The sequence below is a fragment of the Anser cygnoides genome, unplaced genomic scaffold (genome assembly GCF_040182565.1).
Source record: "Anser cygnoides isolate HZ-2024a breed goose unplaced genomic scaffold, Taihu_goose_T2T_genome scaffold_72_1, whole genome shotgun sequence".
NCBI lineage: Eukaryota > Metazoa > Chordata > Aves > Anseriformes > Anatidae > Anser > Anser cygnoides.
In genome coordinates this window covers 110,653-130,345 of record NW_027103086.1, presented here as the reverse complement: position 1 = coordinate 130,345, position 19,693 = coordinate 110,653, and the positions used below count along the sequence as shown (strand labels likewise).

Sequence of the window (19,693 nt, the reverse complement as noted above, 5' to 3'; positions counted from 1 at the left end):
TCCAGTGAGTCCAGTGAATGCACTGGCACCACTGGGGATGCCCTGCAGTGAGTCCAGAGATTGCACTGGCACCACTGGGGATGTGTCCAGTGAGTCCAGTGAGTGCACTGGCACCACAGGGGATGCAGTGCAGTCAGTCCAGTGAGTGCACTGGCACCACTGGGGATGCACGGCAGTGAGTCCAGAGAGTGCAGTGGCACCACTGGGGATGCACTGCAGTGAGTCCAGAGAGTGCACTGGCACCACTGGGGATGCCCTGCAGTGAGTCCAGAGAGTGCACTGGCACCACTGGGGATGCAGTGCAGTGAGTCCAGAGAGTGCACTGGCACCACTGGGGATGCACTTCAGTGAGTACAGAGAGTGCACTGGCACAACTGGGGCTTCAGTGCAGTGAGTCCAGAGAGTGCACTGGCACCACTGGGGATGCAGTGCAGTGAGTCCAGAGAGTGCACTGGCACCACTGGAGATGCAGTGCAGTGAGTCCAGAGAGTGCACTGTCACCACTGGGGATGCAGTACAGTGAGTCCACAGAGTGCACTGGCACCAGTGGGGATGCAGTACAGTGAGTCCAGGGAGTGCAGTGGCACCACTGGGGATGCAGTGCAGTGAGTCCAGAGAGTGCACTGGCACCACTGCGGATGCACTTCAGTGACTCCAGAGAGTGCACTGGCACCACTGGGGCTTCAGTGCAGTGAGTCCAGAGAGTGCACTGGCACCACTGGGGATGCACTGCAGTGAGTCCAGAGAGTGCACTGGCACCACTGGGGATGCACTTCTGTGAGTCCAGAGAGTGCACTGGCACCACTGGGGATGCAGTGCAGTGAGTCCAGAGAGTGCACTGGCACCACTGGGGATGCAGTGCAGTGAGTCCAGTGAGTGTACTGGCACCACTGGGGATGCACTGCAGTGAGCCCAGAGAGTGCACTGGCACCAATGGGGATGCACTGCAGTGAGTCCAGAGAGTGCACTAGCACCACTGGGGATGCAGTGCAGTGAATCCTGTTAGTACACTGGCACCACTGGGGATGCAGTGCAGTGAGTCCAGAGAGTGCACTGGCACCACTGGGGATGCACTGCAGTGAGTCCAGAGAGTGCACTGGCACCACTGGAGATGCAGTACAGTGAGTCCAGTGAATGCACTGGAACCACTGGGGATGCAGTGCAGTGAGTCCAGAGAGTGCACTGGCACCACTGGTGATGCAGTACAGTGAGTCCAGTGAGTGCACTGGCACCACTGGGGATGCAGTGCAGTGAGTCCAGAGAGTGCACTGGCACCACTGGGGATGCAGTGCAGTGAGTCCAGAGAGTGCACTGGCACCACCGATGATGCAGTACAGTGAGTCCAGTGAGTGCACTGGCACCACTGGGGATGCAGTGCAGTGACTCGAGAGAGTGCACTTGCACCACTGGGGATGCACTACAGTGAGTCCAGAGATTGCACTGGCACCACTGGGGATGCAGTGCAGTGAGTCCAGAGAGTGCACTGGCACCACTGGGGATGCAGTGCAGTGAGTCCAGAGAGTGCACTGGCACCACTGGGGATGCACTTCAGTGAGTACAGAGAGTGCACTGGCACCACTGGGGATGCAGTGCATTGAGTCCAGAGAGTGCACTGGCACCACTGTTGATGCAGTCCAGTGAATGCATTGGCACCACTGGTGATGCAGTCCAGTGAGTCCAGTGAATGCACTGACACCACTGGGGATGCTGTGCAGTGAGTGCAGAGAGTGCACTGGCACCACTGGGGATGCAGTACAGTGTGTCCAGTGAGTGCACTGGCACCACTGGGGATGCAGTGCAGTGACTCCGGAGAGCGCACTGGCACCACTGGGGATGCAGTGCAGTCAGTCCAGTGAGTGCACTGGCACCACTGGGGATGCAGTGCAGAGAGTGCAGAGAGTGCAATGGCACCAATGGGGATGCACTTCAGTGAGTCCAGAGAGTGCACTGGCACCACTGGGGATGCAGTGCAGTAAGTCCAGAGAGTGCACTGGCACCACTGGGGATGCAGTGCTGTGACTCCAGAGAGCGCACTGGCACCACTGGGGATGCAGTGCAGTGAGTGCAGAGAGTGCACTGGCACCACTGGGGATGCAGTGCAGTGAGTCCAGAGAGTGCACTGGCACCACTGGGGATGCACTGCAGTGAGTCCAGAGAGTGCACTGGCACCACTGGGGATGCAGTGCAGTGAGTCCAGAGAGTGCACTGGCACCACTTGTGATGCAGTGCAGTGAGTCCAGAGAGTGCACTTGCACCACTGGGGATGCAGTGCAGTGAGTCCAGAGAGTGCACTGGCACCACTGGGGATGCACTGCAGTGAGTCCAGAGAGTGCAGTGGCACCACTGGGGATGCAGTGCAGTGAGTCCACAGAGTGCACTGGCACCACTGGGAATGCTCTGCAGTGAGTCCAGAGATTGCACTGGCACCACTGGGGATGCAGTGCAGTGAGTGCAGAGAGTGCACTGGCACCACTGGGGATGCACTTCAGTGAGTTCAGAGAGTGCACTGGCACCACTGGGGATGGGTTTCAAGCCAACTGCATTAACCGCTCATGCTTCTTTCTTATGAGACGTTAGTAAACCAATTACTTAGCGTTGTCAAACTAAATCACAGGTAAAAATCCTGTACATCTCATGTGGCCAACCACTCCCAACTAGGATTCCAAGAACCAGGAGGTTCGGTGAAAATAGGGCTAGTGGTATTAGAGGGGTGATTATTAGGGTAAGCCCTAAGCTGTCTTTAATGGAGAAGTATGGGTGGAATGGGATTTTGTCGCAGTCTGATACGATTCCTAGTGGGTTATTTGAGCCTGATTCGTGTAGGAAGGTTAGGTGGACTAGGGTGATTCCTGCAATTAGGAAGGGCAGTAGGAAGTGGATGGCGAAGAATCGGGTTAAGGTTGGATTGTCTACTGAGAATCCTCCTCAGGCTCATTCTACTAGAGTTTGCCCAATGTACGGGATGGCTGAGAATAGGTTGGTGATTACGGTGGCCCCTCAGAATGACATTTGTCCTCATGGTAGGACATACCCTACGAAGGCAGTTGCTATTAGGGTGAGTAGGAGGATTACTCCTGTGTTTCAGGTTTCTTTGTATAGGTAGGAGCCGTAGTAGAGGCCTCGTCCGATGTGTAAGTAGATGCAGATAAATTAGAGCGAAGCACCGTTGGCGTGGAGGTTGCGGATGAGCCATCCGTACTGGACGTCTCGGCATGTGTGAGCTACTGAGGAGAAGGCGAGTGAAGTGTCTGCGGTGTAGTGTATGGCTAGTAGCAGGCCTGTTAGGATTTGTGTGGCTAAGCAGATGGCTAGAAGGGAGCCGAAGTTTCATCAGGCAGAGATGTTGGAGGGGGCGGGTAGGTCGATTAGGGAGTTGTTGATTATTTTTAGTAGGGGATGGGATTTGCGGATGTTAGGGGCCATTAGTGAGTCTGTGTGTTATTAGGATTATTACCAGGATGGAGAGGGCGAAGGATCCTAGGTAGGCCTTAATTAGCCCTGTGTGTATTGAGGTTGCGGCTTTGCTTGCGGCTACTTGTAGTTCAGCAAGGCCCTCTGGCCCTATTTTTTTGAGTCAGGAGAGGTCGATCAAGTGTAGGGCAATGTTTTGTCCCTTTTCTAGTAGGTTTTTGGAGAAGAATCGGTGTACTAGGGGGTTGAAGTACCCTAATGCAGAGGAGAAGTTTATGAGGGGGTTTGGTTTGGGGTGAGTGAGGGTGTGTGTTATGTTCGATAGTTCTAGGGCTAGGATGATTCCTAGGATTGTTATGAGGATGGCAGCGGTTTTGGTGATAAGGGGTATGGTTATTGGGGGGGTTTTGGTTGGTGTGATGAAAGAGGTAATGATTATTCCTGCTGTAATGCTGCCTAGGGCGAGTCGGGTTAGGGGGGGCGGTGATTAGTGGGTTGTTTTCGTTTATTGATACTATTGGGGGGATTCGGGTTTGTCCAGCTTGGACTAGGATGGTTATGCGGATGCTGTAGGTTGCGGTGAATGCTGTGGCTATAAGGGTTAGGAGTAGGGCTCAAGTATTTAGGTATGATGTGTTTAAGCTTTCGATGATGAGGTCTTTTGAGTAGAATCCGGCTAGGAATGGGGTTCCTATCAGCGCCAGGTTTCCGATGGTTAGGCAGGAAGTAGTGACTGGGAGTATTTTCTGTAGGCCTCCTATCTTTCGGATATCTTGTTCTCCGTTTAGGTTGTGGATGATAGACCCTGAGCATAGGAATAGTATGGCTTTAAAGAAGGCATGGGTTGAGATGTGTAGGAAGGCTAGTTGTGGGAGGTTTAGTCCGATAGTGACTATTATTAGTCCTAGTTGGCTGGATGCTGAGAAAGCAATGATTTTTTTGATGTCATTTTGGGTTAGGGCGCATGTGGCAGCGAATAGGGTTGATAGAGCACCTAGGCATAGGCAGGCAGTTAGGGCTGTCTGGTTGGTGGCTAGCAGGGGGTGCATGCGGATGAGCAGGAAGATTCCGGCTACTACTATGGTACTGGAGTGCAGTAGGGCTGATACTGGGGTGGGGCCTTCTATTGCTGCGGGCAGTCATGGGTGCAGTCCAAATTGGGCGGATTTTCCTGCGGCTGCGAGGATTAATCCTATGAGGGGGAGGATTGGGGTTTGGTGGGGGTGTACGGCTTGTTGGATCTCTCAGGTGTTGAATGTTGAAGCTAGTCATGCTATGCTCAGGATCAGTCCGATGTCTCCGATTCGGTTGTAGATTACGGCTTGTAGGGCGGCGGTGTTGGCATCTGCTCGGCCTTGTCATCAGCTGATGAGAAGGAAGGACATGATTCCTACTCCTTCCCAGCCTACGAATAGGAGGAATATGTTGTTTGCGGTTGTTAGGAGGAGTATGGCGACTAGGAATGTCAGTAGGTAGGTGAAAAATTTTGTTACGTATGGCTCTGAGGCCATGTATCATATGGCGAATTGTAGGATTGATCATGTTACAAATAGGGCGATTGGAAGAAATGTTATTGAGTATTGGTCTATTTTTAGGCTCAGGGGGATTTTAAAGTTTATAATGAATTTTCACTCCCAGTGGCAGGTGACAGATTCTACTCCCGAGTAGATGAATGCGGTTGTAGGGGCTAGGCTAATTAGGAATGCGGTTTTAACAGCGCGGGTGGTGGCTTGTGGGGTGTTTTTAAAGTTTTTAAATAGAAATGGCAGGATGATTGGGGTTAGGAGGATTGTCAGCGTGAGTAGTGTGAGGGAGTTGATTAGTAGTGTGGGGTTCACTACTTTTACTTGGATTTGCACCAAGATGGGTGGTTCCTAAGACCAGTGGATTGCTGTTATCCTTTAAAAGTAAGGGGGCTGAGGTTTTAGGCTCAGATGTAAGAGTTAGCAGCTCTTGTTGGTTAAACCCTCCCCTCGGCAGGTAAGAAGGTTTGAACTTCTATTCTTAGAATCACAGTCTAATGTTTGGTTTAAACTATACTTGCATGAGGGGATTCCGGAGATCAGTTCGGGTTTGAGGATTAGGAGGAATATTGGGATAATGTGGAGTGTTATGAGCAGGTGTTCTCGCGTGGTTGAGTTTTGCATAGATGTGATGTGGGAGGGGATTGAGCCTCGTTGGGTCATTAGTAGTATGAATAAGGTGTAGGAGGCGGTTAGTAGGGTTGCGATTCCTGTTAGGATGATCGTGAAGGCAGATCAGTTGAATAAGGTGATTATAATGGTTAGCTCTGCTATGAGGTTTGTTGTTGGGGGTAAGGCTATGTTTGTTAGATTGGCCAGCAATCATCAGGTAGCTATGAGTGGTAGGAGAGGTTGTAGGCCTCGTGTGAGTAGTAGAATTCGGCTGTGCGTACGTTCATAGTTTGTGTTGGCTAGGCAGAATAGTATGGAGGAAGTTAGTCCATGGGAAATTATTAGGATCATTGCCCCTGAGAATGATCAGTGGGTTTGGATTATTCCTGCGGCGATAACTAGGCCTATGTGGCTAACGGATGAATAAGCGATTAGTGATTTTAGGTCTGTCTGTCGTAGGCAGATTGAGCTAGTCATTAGGGCGCCTCATAGGGCCAGGGTTAGGAAGGGGTAGTGCAGGAGGTTGGACAGTGGGCCCATAAATAGAGTGACTCGTATAATTCCGTATCCTCCTAGCTTTAGTAGTAGGGCGGCGAGGAGTATTGAGCCTGCGATGGGTGCTTCTACGTGGGCTTTTGGCAGTCAGATGTGTAGGCCGTATAGTGGGGCTTTTACTATGAATGCTACGAGCAGTGCTAGACCTGATAGTATTCCTGTCCATGAGGTGGATAGGGTTGGGTGGGTTAGTTGTAGGGTTGGCAGGTGCAGGGTGCCAATTTTCACGTATAGGTGTATGATTGTGATTAGCAGGGGTAGAGAGCTTACTAGCGTGTAGAATAGCAGGTAGATGCCAGCGCTTAGGCGTTCTGGTTGGTTCCCCCATCGGGTGATTAAGATTAGGGTGGGAATGAGGGTTGCTTCAAATGAGATGTAAAATAGTGCTAGTTCTGTGGTGGAAAAGGCTAGTAGGATGAATGGCTGGACTGCGACTAAGGTTGAGATAAAGATTCGTTTGCGTTGTAGGGGTTCTTGTTGCAGGTGGTTTTGGCTTGCTATGATTATGAGTGGGAGTAGTCAGCAGGATAGTACTAGGAGGGGGGATGAGATTTGGTCAATTCCTGTTCAGTTGGATAAAAATTTGTAGGGGTAGTAGGTTGGGATTAATCACTGTAGGCTTAGGGCAGCGATTAGGAGGCTGTATAAGGTGGTGTTAGTCCACAGAAATTTTGGTGGAGACAGCAGGGCTGTTGGAAGAAGTATGATTGTGGGTAGGATGATTTTTAGCATTGCAGGAGGTTTAGGTTGTGTAGATGGTCGGAGCCATGTGTGCGGGTGGAGGCTACTAGGATGGCCAGGCCTGTGCCCGCCTCACACGCTGAGAAGGTTAGCATGAGAATTGGTACCATGGTGAATGAGGAGACTTGGTTTTCGATGGATCATATTGATAGGCCTACGAATATCGATAATATTATGCTTTCAAGGCATAGTAGGGCGGATACTAGGTGGGTTCGGTGGAAGGCTAGTCCTAGTCCGCTGAAAATGAAGGCTGAGTAGAAGCTTAAATGTAGGGGCGACATAAGAAAGTTACAGGGTTGGCTGTAATCTGCTGGGTCGAAACCAGCTATCTTTTTGGTTAGACTAACTTTCTGTTATTCTGCTCATTCTAGGCCCCCTTGAATTCACTCGTAGGCCAGTCCGAGTGTTAGGAGAAGGAGGATCACTACAGTTCAGGTGAGGGTCATTAGGGGGGATTGGAGTTGGACGGCTCATGGCAGGGGGAGTAGGAGGGCGATTTCTAGGTCGAATAGGACGAACAGGATGGCTACTGAGGAAGAATCGGACTGAGAATGGTAATCGAGCAGATCCAAGTGGGTCGAACCCACATTCGTACGGTGAGAGTTTCTCTGAGTCGGGGTTTATTTGGGCGAGTCAGAAGTTTAATGCGGTTAGGGCGGCGCTTAGGATTGATGATAGGGCGAATATGAACATGAGTGCGTTCATTGCTCTCCTCTGGGTTTATACCAGATTCTAGAGATTGGAAGTCAATTGTAATTAATATACTAGAAGAGCAAGATCCTCATCAGTAGATGGTTATGTAGAGGAATAGTCAGATGACGTCTACGAAGTGTCAGTATCAGGCTGCTGCCTCGAATCCGAAGTGGTGGTCTGATGTAAAGTGGAACTTGATCAGTCGGAAGAGGCAGACGGTCAGGAAGGAGGATCCGATGATTACGTGGAGTCCGTGGAATCCAGTGGCAACGAAGAAGGTAGATCCGTAGACGCTATCGGCGATTGAGAATGGGGCTTCGTGGTATTCTATTGCTTGTAGGGCTGTGAAGTAGAATCCCAGGAGGATCGTTAGGGTTAGGGCGTGGATGGCGTGTTTTCGGTTTCCTTCTGTGATGCTGTGATGGGCTCACGTTACGGTAACGCCTGAGGCTAGTAGGATGGCTGTGTTTAGTAGGGGGACTTCTATCGGGTTGAGTGGTTTAATTCCTGTTGGGGGTCATTGGCCTCCTAGTTCTGGGGTTGGGGCCAGGCTCGAGTGGAAGAACGCTCAGAAGAACCCTAAGAAGAAGAATGCTTCGGATGTGATGAAAAGGATTATGCCGTATCGTAGGCCTTTTTGGACTGTGGGAGTGTGATGGCCTTGGAAGGTGCTTTCTCGTACAATGTCTCGTCATCATTGGAGTATTACTAGGAGTATTGAGATGAGGCCTAGGGTTAGTAGTATGGATGAGTTGTAGTGGAATCACATGATTAATCCTGAGGTTGTGAGTAGGGCGGCGGCTGCCCCGAAGATTGGTCAAGGGCTTGGGTCAACTATGTGGTATGAGTGTGCTTGGTGTGCCATTAGATGTTTTCTTGTAAGTATAGGCTTAGAAGGAGCACGAAGACGTAGGCCTGGATTATGGCTACTGCTACTTCTAGGATGGTTAGGAGTAGTAGGATGATTATTGTTAGGATGGATACTGCAGGAAGGGTGGGTATTAATGCAATGGAGGCTGTAGAGATGAGTTGGATGAGTAAGTGTCCTGCTGTAAGGTTGGCTGTAAGGCGGACTCCGAGGGCTAGGGGGCGGATTAGTAGGCTGGTTGTTTCGATCAGGATTAGTGCGGGGATTAGGGGTGTAGGGGTACCTTCGGGTAATAGGTGGGCTAAAGAGGCTGATGGTTGGTTTCGTAGGCCTGTTAGTAGTGTGGCGAGCCATAGTGGGAAGGCTAGGGCTATGTTCATAGATAGTTGGGTGGTTGGGGTGAATGTATATGGAAGGAGGCCTAGAAGGTTGATTGTAAGAAGTATGATTATTAGGGATGTAAATATTATGGCTCATTTGTGGCCATTTTTGTTGAGTGGGACTATTAGTTGTTTTGTGATTAGGTGAAGGAGTCATGTTTGGATAGTAGAAAGGCGGTTGTTGATTCATCGGTTGTTTGGGGACGGGAATAGTAGGGCTGGGAAGAGTAGGGATAGTAGGATTAAGGGGATGCCGAATAGATTGGGGCTGGAAAATTGGTCAAAGAAGCTTAGGTTCATGGTCAGGATCATGGTGTGGGTTTGGTAGTGAGGGAGGTCTTATTTGATGGGGGGTTGGTTGTGGTGAAGGCTAGTAGTTTTGGTTGGATGAGGAGTGCTAGGGTTAATCAGGTTATAATTATGATTGAAAATCATGGTGCGGGGTTAAGCTGTGGCATATCATTAAGGAGGGGGAAGTCCCTCTTTGGCTAGCTTAAAAGGCTAGTGCTGTTGCATAGCTTCTTAATGATTAGGATGATGATAGAAGGGACGATCAGGCCTCGAAATGTGGGAGTGGGGTTGATTCTACTACAATGGGTATGTAGCTGTGATTAGCCCCGCAAATTTCTGAGCATTGTCCGTAAAAAATCCCAGGCCGGGTGGTAATGAATGAAGTTTGGTTTAGTCGGCCTGGGATTGCGTCTGTTTTAACTCCGAGCGTTGGGACTGCTCAGGAGTGGAGTACGTCTCCTGCAGTAATGATTACGCGGATGGGGGATTCTATTGGGATAACTACGCGGTGGTCAACTTCTAGCAGTCGGAAGTGGCCGTTGGGTAAGTCTGGGGTGGGCACTATGTAGGAGTCGAATGATAGGTCTTTGAAGTCTGTGTATTCGTAGCTTCAGTATCATTGGTGGCCGATGGCTTTTAGGGTGAGGTCTGGTTCATCGATTTCGTCCATTATGTAGAGGATTTGTAGGGATGGGAGGGCGAGGAGTACCAGGACGATAGCAGGTAGGATTGTCCAGATCAGCTCTACTTCTTGGGCGCCTACAGCATTGGACGAGAGTTTTTCTGTTAGTATGTGGGCTAAAAGGTAGAGAACTAGGCTGCAGATAGCTAGGGCAACGATTAGGGCGTGGTCGTGGAATTCAACGAGTTCTTCTATGATGGGTGATGAGGCGTCTTGGAATCCTAGTTGGGAGTGGTTGGCCACATGAGATGTACAGGATTTTTACCTGTGATTTAGTCTTGACAAGGCTATGTAATTGGTTTACTAACGTCTCATAAGAAAGAAGCATGAGCGGTTAATGCAGTTGGCTTGAAACCAGCATGTGAGGGTTCGATTCCTTCCTTTCTTGTACTTGGACGAAGGCCGGTTCCTCGAAAGTATGGTATGGGGGAGGGCAGCCGTGGATTCATTCAACGTTTGTGGTAGTTAGTTCTGGTTGTAGGACTTTTCGTTTGGCCGAAAAGGCTTCTCAGATGATGAATATTAGTATGATTACGGCTACTATTGAGATTAGGGAGCCGATGGAGGAAATGGTGTTTCATAGTGTGTAGGCGTCGGGATAGTCCGAGTATCGTCGGGGTATTCCTGCTAGGCCTAGGAAGTGCTGGGGGAAGAACGTTAGGTTTACTCCTGTAAATATTACCCCGAAGTGGGCTTTTGCTCATGTTTGGTGTAGGGTAAACCCAGTGAGTAGTGGGAATCAGTGAGTAAATCCTGCTAGAATGGCAAAGACGGCGCCTATGGATAGGACGTAGTGGAAGTGGGCAACTACGTAGTACGTGTCGTGCAGGGCGATGTCTAGGGAAGAGTTTGCAAGAACGATTCCTGTTAATCCTCCGATGGTAAATAGGAAGATAAATCCTAGAGCTCATAGTATTGGGGGGTCTCATTTGATTGTTCCTCCGTGCAGGGTGGCTAGTCAGCTAAATACTTTGATTCCGGTAGGGATGGCAATGATTATAGTGGCTGATGTAAAGTAGGCTCGGGTATCAACGTCTATTCCTACTGTAAACATGTGGTGAGCTCAGACGATGAATCCTAGGAAGCCGATGGATAGTATGGCTCAGACTATTCCCATGTAGCCGAAGGGCTCCTTTTTGCCTGAGTAGTACGTGACTACGTGTGAGATGATTCCGAACCCCGGTAGGATCAGAATATAGACTTCTGGGTGTCCGAAGAATCAGAATAGGTGTTGGTACAGGATTGGGTCTCCTCCTCCAGCGGGGTCGAAGAATGTGGTGTTTAGGTTTCGATCAGTTAGTAATATTGTAATACCGGCGGCGAGTACGGGGAGTGATAGAAGGAGTAGGATGGCGGTAATTAGTACGGATCAGACAAATAGTGGGGTTTGGTATTGTGAGAGTGCGGGGGGTTTTATGTTGATGGCTGTGGTGATAAAGTTGATGGCCCCAAGGATGGAGGAGATACCGGCTAAGTGGAGTGAGAAGATAGCCAGGTCTACTGAAGCTCCGGCGCGGGCAAGGTTACCTGCTAGGGGAGGGTAGACAGTTCAGCCTGTGCCGGCGCCAGCTTCTACAGTGGATGAGGCTAGTAGTAGGAGGAATGATGGGGGGAGGAGTCAAAAGCTTATGTTGTTTATTCGCGGGAATGCTATGTCGGGGGCACCGATTATGAGGGGGACTAATCAGTTGCCGAATCCTCCGATCATGATGGGTATGACTATAAAGAAGATTATTACAAAGGCATGAGCGGTAACGATTACATTGTAAATTTGGTCGTCGCCTAGGAGAGTCCCTGGTTGTCCTAGTTCTGCGCGGATTAATAGGCTGAGTGCGGTGCCGACTATTCCTGCTCATGCCCCGAAGATGAGGTACAGGGTGCCAATATCCTTATGGTTAGTGGAAAATAGTCATCGGTTGATGAAGGTGACGGGTAAGATGGCTGAGTGTTGAAGCGTTAGGCTGTAGTCCTTTTTACAGAGGTTTAATTCCTCTTCTTATCGGCTCTGTAGTGAAATTCATGTTGAGTTGCAAGCTCATCGATGCGCACTAGGGTGCGTCAGGGTCTTTGTAGGCAGAAGCCAATTGGTTTAGGCATTTAGCTGTTAACTAGAGTTTTGTGGGATCGAAGCCCATCTGTCTAGGGAGGCTTTAGCTTAATTAAAGCGTCTGACTTGCATTCAGAAGATACAGGTTAATATTCTGTAAGTCTTAATGTGCAGAAACTAAGAGGGTTTAACTCTTATTTAAGGCTTTGAAGGCCTTCGGTTTGGGGTGTTATCCTAAGTTTCTAGACAATGGCATGTATTATTGGGGACAGGGGAAGTAAGAGGATTGATAGTGAGGCAAGGACCGCAGTAGGTGTGCTTGGGGCTTTGCTAGTGTATCATTGTTTTATGTGGTTAGAGGAGTTGGGGGGAAGGGTAATTGTTGAGTGGTATGCGAGGCGTAGGTAGAAGAAGAGGCTGAGCAGTGATAGCATGGCAATTGCCATGGCTGCTAGTGTTATTTCCTGTTTAGTTAGTTCTTGGATGATAAGTCACTTTGGTATAAAGCCTGTTAATGGGGGGAGGCCTGCTAGGGATAAAAGTACTAGTATTAGGGTGGCGTTTAGCACTGGGGTTTTTGTTCATGAGGTTGTGATCATGGATAGGTTAAGGGCTTTGATTTTGTTAAGGGCTAGGAATACGGCTGATGTTATGATTGTGTATAGGTAGAAGGTAAGTAAGGCCAATTTGGGGCTGTAAACTAGGATGATGGCGATTCAGCCTAAGTGGGAGATGGACGAGAAGGCTAGGATTTTGCGTGTTTGTGTTTGGTTCAGTCCTATTCAGCCTCCTAGTGCTGTTGAGGCTAGGGCCATGGCGGTGAGTAGAGCTGGGTCGAGGGATTTGGATGTTAGTAGGAGCAGGGTTAGTGGGGGGAATTTTATGAGGGTCGAGAGTAGCAGGGCTGTTATTAGTGGCGATCCTTGTAGTACTTCTGGGAATCAGAAGTGAAATGGCACTAGGCCCAGTTTAATAGCGATTGCTGCTGTCAGTAGTAGACAGGAGGTTGGGTGGTTTATTTGTGTGATGTCTCATTGGCCGGTGACTCAGGCATTGGTTATGCTAGAGAATAGGACCAGGGCGGAAGCAGCTGCTTGGGTAAGGAAGTCTCTGGACTCACTGAAGTGCATCCCCAGTGGTGCCAGTGCACTCTCTGCACTCACTGCACTGCATCCCCAGTGGTGCCAGTGCACTCTCTGGACTCACTGCAGTGCATCCCCAGTGGTGCCAGTGCACTCTCTGGACTCACTGCACTGCATCCCCAGTGGTGCCAGTGCACTCCCTGGACTCACTGCACTGCATCCCCAGTGGTTCCAGTGCATTCACTGGACTCACAGTACTGCATCTCCAGTGGTGCCAGTGCACTCTCTGGGCTCACTGCAGTGCATCCCCAGTGGTGCCAGTGCACTCTCTGGACTCACTGCACTGCATCCCCAGCGGTGCCAGTGCACTCACTGGATTCACTGCACTGCATCCCCAGTGGTGCCAGTGCACTCTCTGGAGTCACTGCGCTGCATCCCCAGTGGTGCCAGTGCACTCTCTGGACACACTGAAGTGCATTCTCAGTCGTGCCAGTGCACTCTCTGGACTCACTGCACTGCATCCCCAGTGGTGCCAGTGCACTCTCTGGACTCACTGCACTGCATCCCCAGTGGTGCCAGTGCACTCTCTGGACTCACTGCACTGCATCCCCAGTGGTGCCAGTGCAATCCCTGGACTCACTGTAGTGCATCCCCAGTGGTGCCAGTGCACTCTCTGGACTCACTGCAGGGCATCCCCAGTGGTGCCAGTGCACTCACTGGACTGACTGCACTGCATCCCCAGTGGAGCCAGTGCGCTCTCCGGAGTCAGAGCACTGCATCCCCAGTGGTGCCAGTGCACTCACTGGACTCACTGTACTGCATCACAGGTGGTGCCAGTGCACTCTCTGGACTCACTGCACTGCATCCCCAGTGGTGCCAGTGCACTCTCTGGACTCACAGCACTGCATCCCCAGTGGTGCCAGAGCACTCTCTGGACTAACTGCACTATATCCCCAGTGGTGCCAGAGCACTCTCTGGACTCACTGCACTGCATCCCCAGTGGTGCCAGTGCACTCTCTGGACTCACTGTACTGCATCCCCAGTGGAGCCCGTGCAGTCTCTGGACTCACTGAAGTGCATCCCCAGTGGTGCCAGTGCACTCTCTGGACTCACTGCACTGCATCCCCAGTGGTGCTAGTGCACTCTGTGGACTCACTGCAGTGCATCCCCAGTGGTGCCAGTGCACTCTCTGGACTCACTGAAGGGCATTCTCAGTGGTGCCAGTGCACTCTCTGCACTCACTGCAGTGCATCCCCAGTGGTGCCAGTACACTCACTGGACTGACTGCACTACATCCCCAGTGGTGCCAGTGCACTCTCTGGACTCACTGCACTGCATCCCCATTGGTGCCAGTGCATTCTCTGGACTCACCGCACTGCACCCTGAGTGGTGCCAGTGCACTCTCTGGACTCACTGCACTGCATCCCCAGTGGTGCCAGTGCACTCTCTGGACTCACTGCACTGCATCCCCAGTGGTGCCAGTGCACTCTCTGGACTCACTGTACTGCATCCCCAGTGGTTCCAGAGCACTCTCTGGACTCACTGCAGTGCATCCCCAGTGGTGCCAGTGCACTCTCTGGACTCACTGTACTGCATCCCCAGTGTTGCCAGTGCACTCTCTGGAGTAACTGCAGTGCATCCCCAGTGGTGCCAAAGCACTCTCTGGACTCCCGGCACCGCATTCCCAGTGGTGCCAGTGCACTCTCTGGGCTCACTGCAGTGCATCCCCAGGGTTCCAGTGCACTCTCTTGACTCACTGCACTGCATCCCCAGTGGTGCCAGTGCACTCACTGGATTCACTGCACTGCATCCCCAGTGGTGCCAGTGCACTCTCTGGACTCACGGCACTGCATCCCCAGTGGTGCCAGTGCACTCTCTGGACTCACTGCAGGGCATCCCCAGTAGTGCCAGTGCACTCTCTGCACTCACTTCACTGCATCCCCAGTGTTGCCAGTGCACTCTCTGGAGTAACTGCAGTGCATCCCCAGTGGTGCCAAAGCACTCTCTGGACTCCCGGCAGCGCATCCCCAGTGGTGCCAGTGCACTCTCTGGACTCACTGCACTGCATCCCCAGTGGTGCCAGTGCACTCTCTGGACTCACTGCAGGGCATCCCCAGTGGTGCCAGTGCACTCTCTTGACTCACTGCAGTGCATCCCCAGTGGTGCCAGTGCACTCTCTGGACTCACTGCACTGCATCCCCAGTGCTGCCAGTGCACTCACTGCACTCACTGCAGTGCATTCCCTCTGGTGCCAGTGCACTCTCTGGACTCACTGCACTGCATCCCCAGTGGTGCCAGTGCACTCTCTGGACTCACTGCAGTGCATCCCCAGTGGTGCCAGTGCACTCTCTGGACTCACTGAAGTGCATCCCCCGTGGTGCCAGTGCACTCTCTGGACTCACTGCACTGCATTCCCAGTGGTGCCAGTGCACACTCTGGAGTCACTGCACTGCATCCCCAGTGGTGCCAGTGCACTCTCTGGACTCACTGCAGTGCATCCCCAGTGTTGCCAGTGCACTCTCTGGACTCACTGCAGTGCATTCCCTCTGGTGCCAGTGCACTCTCTGGACTCACTGCACTGCATCCCCAGTGGTGCCAGAGCACTCTCTGGACTCACTGCACTGCATCCCCAGTGGTGCCAGTGCACTCTCTGGACTCACTGCAGTGCATCCCCAGTGGTGCCAGTGCACTCTCTGGCCTCACTGTACTGCATCCCCAGTGGAGCCCGTGCAGTCTCTGGACTCACTGAAGTGCATCCCCAGTGGTGCCAGTGCACTCTCTGGACTCACTGCACTGCATCCCCAGTGGTGCTAGTGCACTCTGTGGACTCACTGCAGTGCATCCCCAGTGGTGCCAGTGCACTCTCTGGACTCACTGAAGGGAATTCTCAGTGGTGCCAGTGCATTCACTGGACTCACTGCAGTGCATCTCCAGTGGTGCCAGTGCACTCACTGGACTGACTGCACTGCATCCCCAGTGGTGCCAGTGCACTCTCTGGACTCACTGCACTGCATCCCCATTGGTGCCAGTGCATTCTCTGGACTCACTGCAGGGCATCCCCAGTGGTGCAAGTGCACTCTCTGGACTCACTGCACTGCATCCCCAGTGGTGCCAGTGCTATCCCTGGACTCACTGTAGTGCATCCCCAGTGGTGCCAGTGCACTCTCTGGACTCACTGCAGGGCATCCCCAGTGGTGCCAGTGCACTCTCTGGACTCACTGCACTGCATCCCCAGTGGTGCCAGTGCACTCTCTGGACTCACTGCAGTGCATCCCCAGTAGTGCCAGTGCACTCTCTGCACTCACTTCACTGCATCACCAGTGGTGCCAGTGCACTCTCTGGACTCACTGCAGTGCATCCCCAGTGGTGCCAGTACACTCTCTGGACTCACTGCACTGCATCACCAGTGCTGCATGTGCACTCTCTGGACTCACTGCACTGCATCCCCAGTGGTGCCACTACACTATCTGGACTCACTGCACTGCATCCCCAGTGGTGCCAGTGCACTCACTGCACTCACTGCAGTGCATTCCCTCTGGTGCCAGTGCACTCTCTGGACTCACTGCAGTGCATCCCCAGTGGTGCCAGTGCACTCTCTTGACTCACTGCACTGCATCCCCAGTGGTGCCAGTGCACTCTCTGGACTCACTGCAGTGCATCACCAGTGGTGCCAGTGCACTCTCTGGACTCACTGAAGTGCATCCCCCGTGGTGCCAGTGCACTCTCTGGACTCACTGCACTGCATTCCCAGTGGTGCCAGTGCACACTCTGGAGTCACTGCACTGCATCCCCAGTGGTGCCAGTGCACTCTCTGGACTCACTGCAGTGCATCCCCAGTGTTGCCAGTGCACTCTCTGGACTCACTGCAGTGCATTCCCTCTGGTGCCAGTGCACTCTCTGGACTCACTGCACTGCATCCCCAGTGGTGCCAGAGCACTCTCTGGACTCACTGCACTGCATCCCCAGTGGTGCCAGTGCACTCTCTGGACTCACTGCAGTGCATCCCCAGTGGTGCCAGTGCACTCTCTGGACTCACTGTACTGCATCCCCAGTGGAGCCCGTGCACTCTCTGGACTCACTGAAGTGCATCCCCAGTGGTGCCAGTGCACTCTCTGGACTCACTGCACTGCATCCCCAGTGGTGCTAGTGCACTCTGTGGACTCACTGCAGTGCATCCCCAGTGGTGCCAGTGCACTCTCTGGACTCACTGAAGGGCATTCTCAGTGGTGCCAGTGCACTCTCTGGACTCACTGCAGTGCATCTCCAGTGGTGCCAGTACACTCACTGGACTGAATGCACTGCATCCCCTGTGGTGCCAGTGCACTCTCTGGACTCACTGCACTGCATCCCCATTGGTGCCAGTGCATTCTCTGGACTCACCGCACTGCACCCTGAGTGGTGCCAGTGCACTCTCTGGACTCACTGCACCGCATCCCCAGTGGTGCCAGTGCACTCTCTGGAGTAACTGCAGTGCATCACCAGTGGTGCCAGTGCACTCTCTGGACTCACTGCACTGCATCCCCAGTGGTGCCAGTGCACTCTCTGGACTCACTGCAGTGCATCCCCAGTGGTGCCAGAGCACTCTCTGGAGTAACTGCAGTGCATCACCAGTGGTGCCAGTGCACTCTCTGGACTCACTGCACTGCATCCCCAGTGGTGCCAGTGCACTCTCTGGACTCACTGCAGTGCATCCCCAGTGGTGCCAGAGCACTCTCTGGACTCACTGCAGTGCATCCCCAGTGGTGCCAGTGCACTCTCTGGACTCACTGCACTGCATACCCAGTGGTGCCAGTGCACTCACTGCACTCACTGCAGTGCATTCCCTCTGGTGCCAGTGCACTCTCTGGACTCACTGCAGTGCATCCCCAGTGGTGCCAGTGCACTCTCTGGACTCACTGCACTGCATCCCCCGTGGTGCCAGTGCACTCTCTGGACTCACTGCAGTGCATCCCCAGTGGTGCCAGTGCACTCTCTGGACTCACTGCAGTGCATCACCAGTGGTGCCAGTGCACTCTCTGGACTCACTGAAGTGCATCCCCCGTGGTGCCAGTGCACTCTCTGGACTCACTGCACTGCATTCCCAGTGGTGCCAGTGCACACTCTGGAGTCACTGCACTGCATCCCCAGTGGTGCCAGTGCACTCTCTGGACTCACTGCAGTGCATCCCCAGTGTTGCCAGTGCACTCTCTGGACTCACTGCAGTGCATTCCCTCTGGTGCCAGTGCACTCTCTGGACTCACTGCACTGCATCCCCAGTGGTGCCAGAGCACTCTCTGGACTCACTGCACTGCATCCCCAGTGGTGCCAGTGCACTCTCTGGACTCACTGCAGTGCATCCCCAGTGGTGCCAGTGCACTCTCTGGACTCACTGTACTGCATCCCCAGTGGAGCCCGTGCACTCTCTGGACTCACTGAAGTGCATCCCCAGTGGTGCCAGTGCACTCTCTGGACTCACTGCACTGCATCCCCAGTGGTGCTAGTGCACTCTGTGGACTCACTGCAGTGCATCCCCAGTGGTGCCAGTGCACTCTCTGGACTCACTGAAGGGCATTCTCAGTGGTGCCAGTGCACTCTCTGGAGTCACTGCAGTGCATCTCCAGTGGTGCCAGTACACTCACTGGACTGAATGCACTGCATCCCCAGTGGTGCCAGTGCACTCTCTGGACTCACTGCACTGCATCCCCATTGGTGCCAGTGCATTCTCTGGACTCACCGCACTGCACCCTGAGTGGTGCCAGTGCACTCTCTGGACTCACTGCACCGCATCCCCAGTGGTGCCAGTGCACTCTCTGGAGTAACTGCAGTGCATCACCAGTGGTGCCAGTGCACTCTCTGGACTCACTGCACTGCATCCCCAGTGGTGCCAGTGCACTCTCTGGACTCACTGCACTGCATCCCCAGTGGTGCCAGAGCACTCTCTGGACTCACTGCAGTGCATCCCCAGTGGTGCCAGTGCACTCTCTGGACTCGCGGCACTGCATCCCCAGTGGTGCCAGTGCACTCTCTCGAGTCACTGCACTACATCCCCAGTGGTGCCAGTGCACTCACTGGACTCACTGTACTGCATCATCAGTGGTGCCAGTGCACTCTCTGGACTCACTGCACTGCATCCCCAGTGGTGCCAGTGCACTCTCTGGACTCACTGCACTGCATCCCCAGTGGTGCCAGTGCACTCACTGGACTCACTGTACTGCATCACCAGTGGTGCCAGTGCACTCTCTGGACTCATTGCACTGCATCCCCAGTGGTTCCAGTGCATTCACTGGACTCACTGTACTGCATCTCCAGTGGTGCCAGTGCACTCTCTGGACTCACTGCACTGCATCACCAGTGGTGCCAGTGCACTCACTGGATTCACTGCACTGCATCCCCAGTGGTGCTAGTGCACTCTCTGGACTCACTGCAGTGCATCCCCAGTGGTACCAGTGCACTCTCTGGACTCACAGAAGTGCATTCTCAGTGGTGCCAGTGCACTCTCTGGACTCACTGCAGTGTATCCCCAGTGGTGCCAGTGCACTCACTGGACTCACTGCACTGCATCCCCAGTGATGCCAGTGCACTCTCTGGACTCACTGCAGGGCATCCCCAGTGGTGCTAGTGCACTCTCTGGACTCACTGCACTGCATCCCCAGTGGTGCCAGTGCTATCCCTGGACTCACTGTAGTGCATCCCCAGTGGTGCCAGTGCACTCTCTGGACTCACTGCAGGGCATCCCCAGTGGTGCCAGTGCACTCACTGGACTCACTGCACTGCATTCCCTCTGGTGCCAGTGCACTCTCTGGACTCACTGCAGTGCATCCCCAGTGGT

The 19,693-nt window shown here is 52.9% G+C and overlaps 1 long non-coding RNA gene across 1 annotated transcript in view; it reads right to left on the bottom strand.

Annotated features, from left to right (window-relative positions):
- Window positions 1–8,399: 8,399 nt before the first annotated feature.
- The window catches only part of LOC136789579 (uncharacterized), a 70,918-nt gene continuing 59,624 nt past the window's right edge, over window positions 8,400–19,693 (bottom strand). The window contains exon 2 of the long non-coding RNA XR_010828271.1: window positions 8,400–9,623. This is a non-coding gene — a long non-coding RNA (uncharacterized lncRNA). The remainder of the gene's footprint in view (window positions 9,624–19,693) is intronic.